The sequence below is a fragment of the Eumetopias jubatus genome, unplaced genomic scaffold (genome assembly GCF_037043125.1).
Source record: "Eumetopias jubatus isolate StellerSeaLion01/CBP00866 unplaced genomic scaffold, mEumJub1_p1.0 scaffold_6, whole genome shotgun sequence".
Lineage (NCBI taxonomy): Eukaryota > Metazoa > Chordata > Mammalia > Carnivora > Otariidae > Eumetopias > Eumetopias jubatus.
The window spans coordinates 59122466-59129653 of NW_028274812.1; the positions used below are offsets into that span (position 1 = coordinate 59122466).

At 33.7% G+C, this 7188-nt stretch overlaps 1 pseudogene; it reads right to left on the reverse strand.

Moving 5' to 3' along the window:
* Positions 1 to 3011: 3011 nt before the first annotated feature.
* LOC114209895 (small ribosomal subunit protein eS19 pseudogene) lies at positions 3012 to 3449 on the reverse strand (annotated as a pseudogene).
* Between the last annotated feature and the right edge of the window lie 3739 nt (positions 3450 to 7188).

The window sequence follows — 7188 nt, forward strand, 5'->3', positions numbered from 1 at the left end:
ATCTTTCAAAAGAACAAGATTAAGCGCATAAAATCACAAACTATAGTAATAAACTTAGCTAATTTATATCAAACTTGGCACTTAAAAACAAAGTTGTGCTATGTGGCTTAACGAGGTAGAGAAATGGTTAATATCTATTTAAACTTAGTTAAATGTGATGATCAGTTGAACTTGGCCAAATCTTGGATATCTCTGGTTTTGAAGTTAGACATACCTGATTTCCAGATGGTAAGTAAGCTATTAATTCTATAATATTGAGCACATTAGTTAGCCTCTCTGAGCCTCAGTTTCCTTAGCTTTAAAATGGGAATTATATAATGTGTCTTAAATAGTCACTATGAAAACTGATAATATATAAAAGATAATATGGGGTGCCTGTGTGGCTCAGTTGGTTGAGCGTCTGACTTGATTTTGGCTGAGGTCATGATCTCAGGGTCAGGGTCATGAGATTGAGCGGCCTAGGGCTCTGCCTCAGGCTCCAATCTCAGCGGAGTCTGCTTCTCCCTCTGCCCCTCCCCCTCCACTGCTCGATGATGTGAGCACTCTCACTCTCAAATAAATATAAATCTGTACGATAATATATAAATCCCCTATATGAGGAATTCAATATATGGTAGCTATCATCAACATCATCATCATCATCAGGGTTCTTTATTTTTAATAGATTTAAGTTAAATGCTTTTGAATAGATAAAATTAATCACATGTTGCAAAATTCAAAACCTACAAAATTCAGAATGTACAAAAGGCCATACAGAGAAAAGCAGTCTCTCATTCACCGTGAATAACATGGCATTATTTGCGCTGTTCAATAAGTTTCAGTTTTGTCATACTATTACATGATTACATAATATAATAGTAACTTCTAGAGATCATTCTATATCAATACATATAAAACTTCCTAATCTTTCTTAAAGGCCACATGAATATGCGTAATTAAGTAGTGTCTTATTGTTGGAAAATTAGCTTATTTCTACCCTTTTCGCAGTTGTGAATATCAGTGAAGTAAATATCCTTATGCATAGATTATTTTGCACCTTTGCCAGTAGCCCTTTAGGATGAATTTCTAGAAGCGATATTGGTGGTGAAAGCACATATGTATTTTTTTTTCATTTTGATAGATATTACAAATTGCCCTCCACAGAATTATACCACTTTACATTTCCACCAATACCTTTGAGTGCTTATTTCCCTGCACCTTCACAACAGAGCATCAACTTTTAAATATCTCTGACAATCTTACACATGAACATTTTCTTTGTACTTTGTTTCCTATCTTTTATTGTGAAGTTTAGACTCTTTTTATACATCTAAGAGTAATTTGTATTTTCCCTTCTATATACTATTTCTTCATGGTCTCATTTCACATTTGTTGGATTACTGGCCTTTTTCTAAAATTTATTTTTGGGAAAGCTATATATATTCCAAATACCCATCCTTTGTCAATTGTATTTATTTTTCCCCATTTTATCTTCTCATATTTTATTTTTATGTGAAGTTATACATCTTTTCTTTTAGTGTTTAAGTATTTTATATTATCTCTAGAAAAAATTTCTCTCCAAGAACAATTTTTTTAAGTCTTTCATAATTTCTTCATGTATATTTGTGCTTTCACTTTTTACATTTAAGTCTTTGAATTTGTTTTAGTACCCCCATTTAGCTGTTTCATCCTTATTTGCTGAATAATTCATCTACTCACCATTAGAATATAATATGATTTTCATCAGATGCCAAATCCTTTATTAATAAATTGTATCTTTTTCTGGATTCTCTATTTAGTTCCATTGATCTACTTGCCTATCCAAGCAGTTGCTGTTTTAAATTCTGTAGTATTTATACTGTTCCAATATCTGTAATATAAGCAATTTATTACTACTTTTTTCCACATAAAACTTAGAATCAGATTATTTAGTTCTAAAAAACACTTATTAGTATTTTTATTGAGATCAAATTAATTTTTCAGGATTAATTTAGAGAAAACTATGTTTTTATGATATGTTTTCCCACTCAAGAATAGAAAATGCTTTTTCTTTTCTCAGTTATACTTTTGGATATTAGCACATTAGAGCTTTCTTTGTGTATATCTTTCATATTTCTTATAAGTTTGCTTCTAAATATTGCACTTCTTCTGTTATTTCATCTTTTCTTAATTATATTTTCAAATTGGTTTTTGTGTAACTACATAAAAGGATCATTGATTTTGGTTATTAATTTTTATAGAACAACCCACAGCAACATCATTGATTTTCTTAGATTTGATTCTTTGGATTTTCCAAGTATGATATTATATCATTTGTTGAGAAAAATAATCATTTTATCTTTTGCTTTCCAGCTTTATAGCTCTCATTTCTTCTCTGTTCTAATTGTTGAGACTGATAACTCCAGACTACATTAAGTAATAGTGGTGATAGTGGACACCACCACACTTTAATTTTTGCACTGGCTTGAGGGTTGAGATAGATATATTTTATCAAGCTAAGAAATTATCTGTCCGATCCTACTTTGTTAAAAATATTTAAATAGATACTGAATTTTATCAGAGGTATTTTTCATTTTTCACAAATAACTATGATTTCTTTCACTGGAATTATTCATTTAGTGAATCTTATTTAATCATTTTTATGTCACAGTGTTAACAACAGATATTTTGGCTAAGACACTAAGGTGAGAGACAAAGAACTACCAAAGTGAGTGGTAAGACATAACACTCAGAAGAACTTGCAAAAATTTCAGGGCCTGAAACCAGCTACAATAGAAAGACACTGACTTCTCATCATTGCCTACCTGTTTCTAACAGCAGTTAAGTCCTTTCTTTTTTTTAATGTTTTATTTATTTATTTATTTGTTTGTTTATTTATTTATTTATTTTGATGTAGTGTTCCATGATTCATTGTTTGCGCATAACACCCAGTGCTCCATGCAGAACGTGGATTATCTAAATGTTATCTTTTATTGTCTTTTTTTTTCTTTTTCAGGATTATGATGAGGCAATTTATTACCCCAACATGTGTTCTAATGCTTCTTGTTGGCAACTGCCACCTGTCCAGTGAGTCTGTCCAGATCCGTCTGTCCCTGAGGTGTCAGTTTGCAGCCCCCACCTTGGTCTTTTCCCACCACTTTCAGGCTTTCTGGGGCTTGGAGGACCCTGTAGGCCAGGCTCTTGGAGCCCCTGCTGAAGTGGCTGGTCCGAACCCCGTTTCTCTGACGTTCAGGTCTTGGTCCCCGAGGTGACCCTGGGCGGCGCTGCCCCAGAGGTCCCGGTGCCGTGCTCTGGAAGCAGCTCGTGCGTAGAACCAGTTTTCATCACAGCAAGCAAGCTCTTTGCGCTTGGCCAGCTTGACAGTGCCCACTCATTCAGGGAACTTCCAGCTTCCCAGACTTTTGGAAGAAAGCTGCCAGGGCCCTGACGAACTCCCGCGGCTTCACGTCTTCTACAGAAACTCCACGCATCCTGCAGCCTCCGCGCTGCCCGCCAGGGGACCTTTGCCTTGTCTTCATTTTATGTTATTGATATCGTTGTTTTTTACTAAAGCAGCTTTTGAGTTGGTTTAATTATGGAATTTTTTGTTATCCAGTTTTCAGTCTTTTTTGTCAATTCCTTTCTTCTGCTTTCATTTAACCAATTCTTTCTTGTTTTTATAATATAGCTCGGTGTTTTGTTTTGTCCTTACTGGTTTACTTATACAGGTTCTTAAGTATATGTATTTTCTCTGAGTACTATTTTAGCTGGATACAATTGGTTCTGCTAGGTAAAGATACAATTATTATTTTCTAAATGTTCTTAATTTTTGGTTAGGAGTTCCTTCAATCATAAGTTTGTTGTTTTTTAAAGATTTTTTATTTTTTTAAGAGAGAGAAAGAGAGAGAGAGCATGAGCAGGGGGAGGAACAGAGGGAGAAGCAGACTCTCTTGCTGAGCAGGGAGCCCAAGGTGGGGCTCGATCCCAGGAGCCTGGGATCATGACCTGAGCCAAAGGCAGATGCTCAACCCACTGAGCCACCCAGGTGCCCCCCCTTTTTTAATCGTTAATTTTTTAATGAGTTTTTAATTTTCAGGTGACAGGATTTTTATTTTCTAGTTTTATTTACCTCTGAGCAGAAAATACTGCTTTTACTCTTTCTACTTTTAAATATTTGTTTAGTTTTTGATGTGCATGATATGAAGCCATTTTTCTAATGTATATAAGCACCTTAAAAGAAGGTATATGCTGTTTTCTTTAAAGAGTTTGATATTTATCTATTTATACCCAATTAAGTATAACACTATTATTTAGTTTTATACCTCTCCTTATTTTTCACCTTTTAATTTATAACTTTCTGAGAAATAAATTAAAGCCTCCTTCTACCAACAGAATTCTGTCTATGTCATATTGTATTTTGTATATTTTGAATCTTGCATTCAGTGAAATAAAAAAATAAAAGGGAGAATCATAAAGCCAAAAGCTGTTTAAAAAAGAGATAAAATTGATGAATTCTAGGCATACTAAGACACACCGAGAGACATCTAGAGAGAGACAGAGATAGAGAGTGCAAAGTTACCTATCTCAAGGGTAAAAAAAGGGATTATCACTATAGGCAATAAAAGAATAATAAATATCAAGAGTATATTTATGCCAATAGATTTGGCAACTCAGATCAAGTAGACAAACTACTTGAAAGACAAAAAAAATCTAAAGTGATTCAAGAGAAAAATAGAAAATCTGAGATGACTTGAAAGTATTAAAGCATTTCAATTTATAGCTATAATAAAGAAAATCCCAGGCCTGAATAGCTTCAATAGTGAATTCCATCAATCATTACGGAAGAAATAATACAAAAACTACATAAACTCCTTCAGGAAGTAGAAGTATGGACACTTCTGAACTTCTTTTATAAAACTAGCATTGCCCTGATACCAAAATAAGACACAGACCTTACAAGAATTTCTTATGAATAGAGACACAAAAGCCCTCAGCAAAATATTATAAAGTCAAATCCAACAATCTCTAAAAAAGATTTTTACACCATGACTGTCTACTTTTTTTTTCAGGAATCAATGGTTGGTTCAAGATCTGAAAATCAGTCAAAGGTAGTTCAACATATTAACAAACAAAGGAGGAAACAACATGATTATCTCAATAGATGTGAAAGAAAGCATTTCACAAAATTTTATATTCACTTATAAATTAGTAATAGAAATGAGCTTCTTCAATCTAATAAATGGTATGCACAAAACACCTACATCTAACATCATCTTCAATGATTAAAGATGAAAAACTTTTTCCCTAAGATTGGGGGGAAAAAGAGAATGTTCACTCACACCGTTCTATTCCACAATGCAAAGGAAGTTGTAGCCAGTGAAATAAGGCAAACAAGAAAATAAGGAAAGGAACAAAAGGTGAGGAGAGAGCACAGGAAAAATGGAAAAAATTGTTCTTACTCTAAGACAACATTATCATGATCATGTACATTGAAAATCCTAAAGAATCTACAAAAGACTCATCGTTTTAAGCAGATTCACAAGTCCACAGAATACAAGGAGACTATAAAAAATCAATTGCATTTGTACTCTGACAATGAAAAATTAGAACTTAAAATTGTAATAACTACCACTTTAACTGTATTCTAACATGAGATAATTAGGGATAAATTTAATAAAATACATGCCAGATCTGTACACTATAAACTGCAGAATATTGCTGAGAGAAACTAGTGATCTAAATTGATAGGAAGGCATGTCATATTCATGGATCCAGACATAATGTTGTTAAGATGTAATTTCTACCCAAATTGACCTATATAGTCAACATAAAATCAATCAAAACCTCAGAAGCATCATTATAGAACTTGGCAACCTGACTCTAAAATTTGCATTGAAAAGAAAGGACCTCTAAAAGCCAAACACTGGAGTGTCCTGTCCAAAGTTAACTCTGGTAAATCAAGAAGGGGATAGACTGGCGGTGGCAGGTCTCTACACAAAGAGTTGTTAATGGGTTATATAACAAGTTCAAAGTTGAGGACTTAATTTTAAAAGTAGAATAATTAAGATAATGTGGTATCGGCATAAGAGTAAATATACAGAATAATGTAACAGAATACAGAAATGCATTCATTGATATAACACAAAATGATTTCGAATAAGGGGGCCAAGGTAATTTAATAGGGAATGGATACTAGTTAACAAATAATAATGGAAAACTAGATAACCATATAGAAAGATAGAAACCTCAATCTTTATGTCACAATACACATGGAAATTAACTAAAATAGCTATAAACATAAAACCTAAGCTTTTAAAAATTCCAGAAGAAAGAGAGGAGAAAATATCTGTGGCCTTGGGATAGGCAAATATTTCTTATATCACAAAAGAAAAATCAATAATTGGACTTCATCAAAATTAAAATCTTTGACTTTTCAAAAGAGACTGTTAAGAAAATAAAAAGGCTAGCTACAGATTGGCCAATTTACTTTTTTAAGTTTTTACGTAAATTCTAGTTAGTTAAAATACAGTGTAATATTACTTTAGATGTACAATATAGTGACGATTGGTTGATTTAAACACACACACATGCATGGACGTGCACACACACAAATATATATGTGTGTGTGTGTGTGTGTGTATATATATATATATAAGATTTGTACCTATAATATATACCAATAACTCTTACAACTTGTCAATTAATAGGAAATATATATATATTGGTCTCTGCCCCAAGTTCCTGCTAATATTTGGTTTTTGACCCCAGTTCCTGATACAGAGCTCCTAAATCCTTCAGAATTTCCTGCGTTATAGGAGCATCTTTTGTTCTCATAAGGTAACTCTTGGTGGCCTCCCGGAGAGGGGCTGATCACTAAAGACCAAGCCATGACAAGAAAGGTGGAACTTCCAGCTCTATGCCCCATTCCCTGGAGGGAGGAGAGGGGATGATAATTCAGTTAACAGTTGACCATGCCTATGTGATGAAGCCTTCATAAATATTCCAAAAGTACAGAGTTCAAAGAGCTGCCAAGTTGGTGCCAGGAGGGTGGAACACCCCAACTCCACAGAGACAGAAGCTCCTGCATTCAGGACACATCCAGACCTCGCCCTATTTATCTCTTCATTTGGCTGTTCATGTGTATCTTTTAAAACATCCTTTGTAATAAATCAGCAATAGTAAGTAAACTATTTTCCTGGGTCCTGTGAGCCACTCCAGCAAATTACCAAA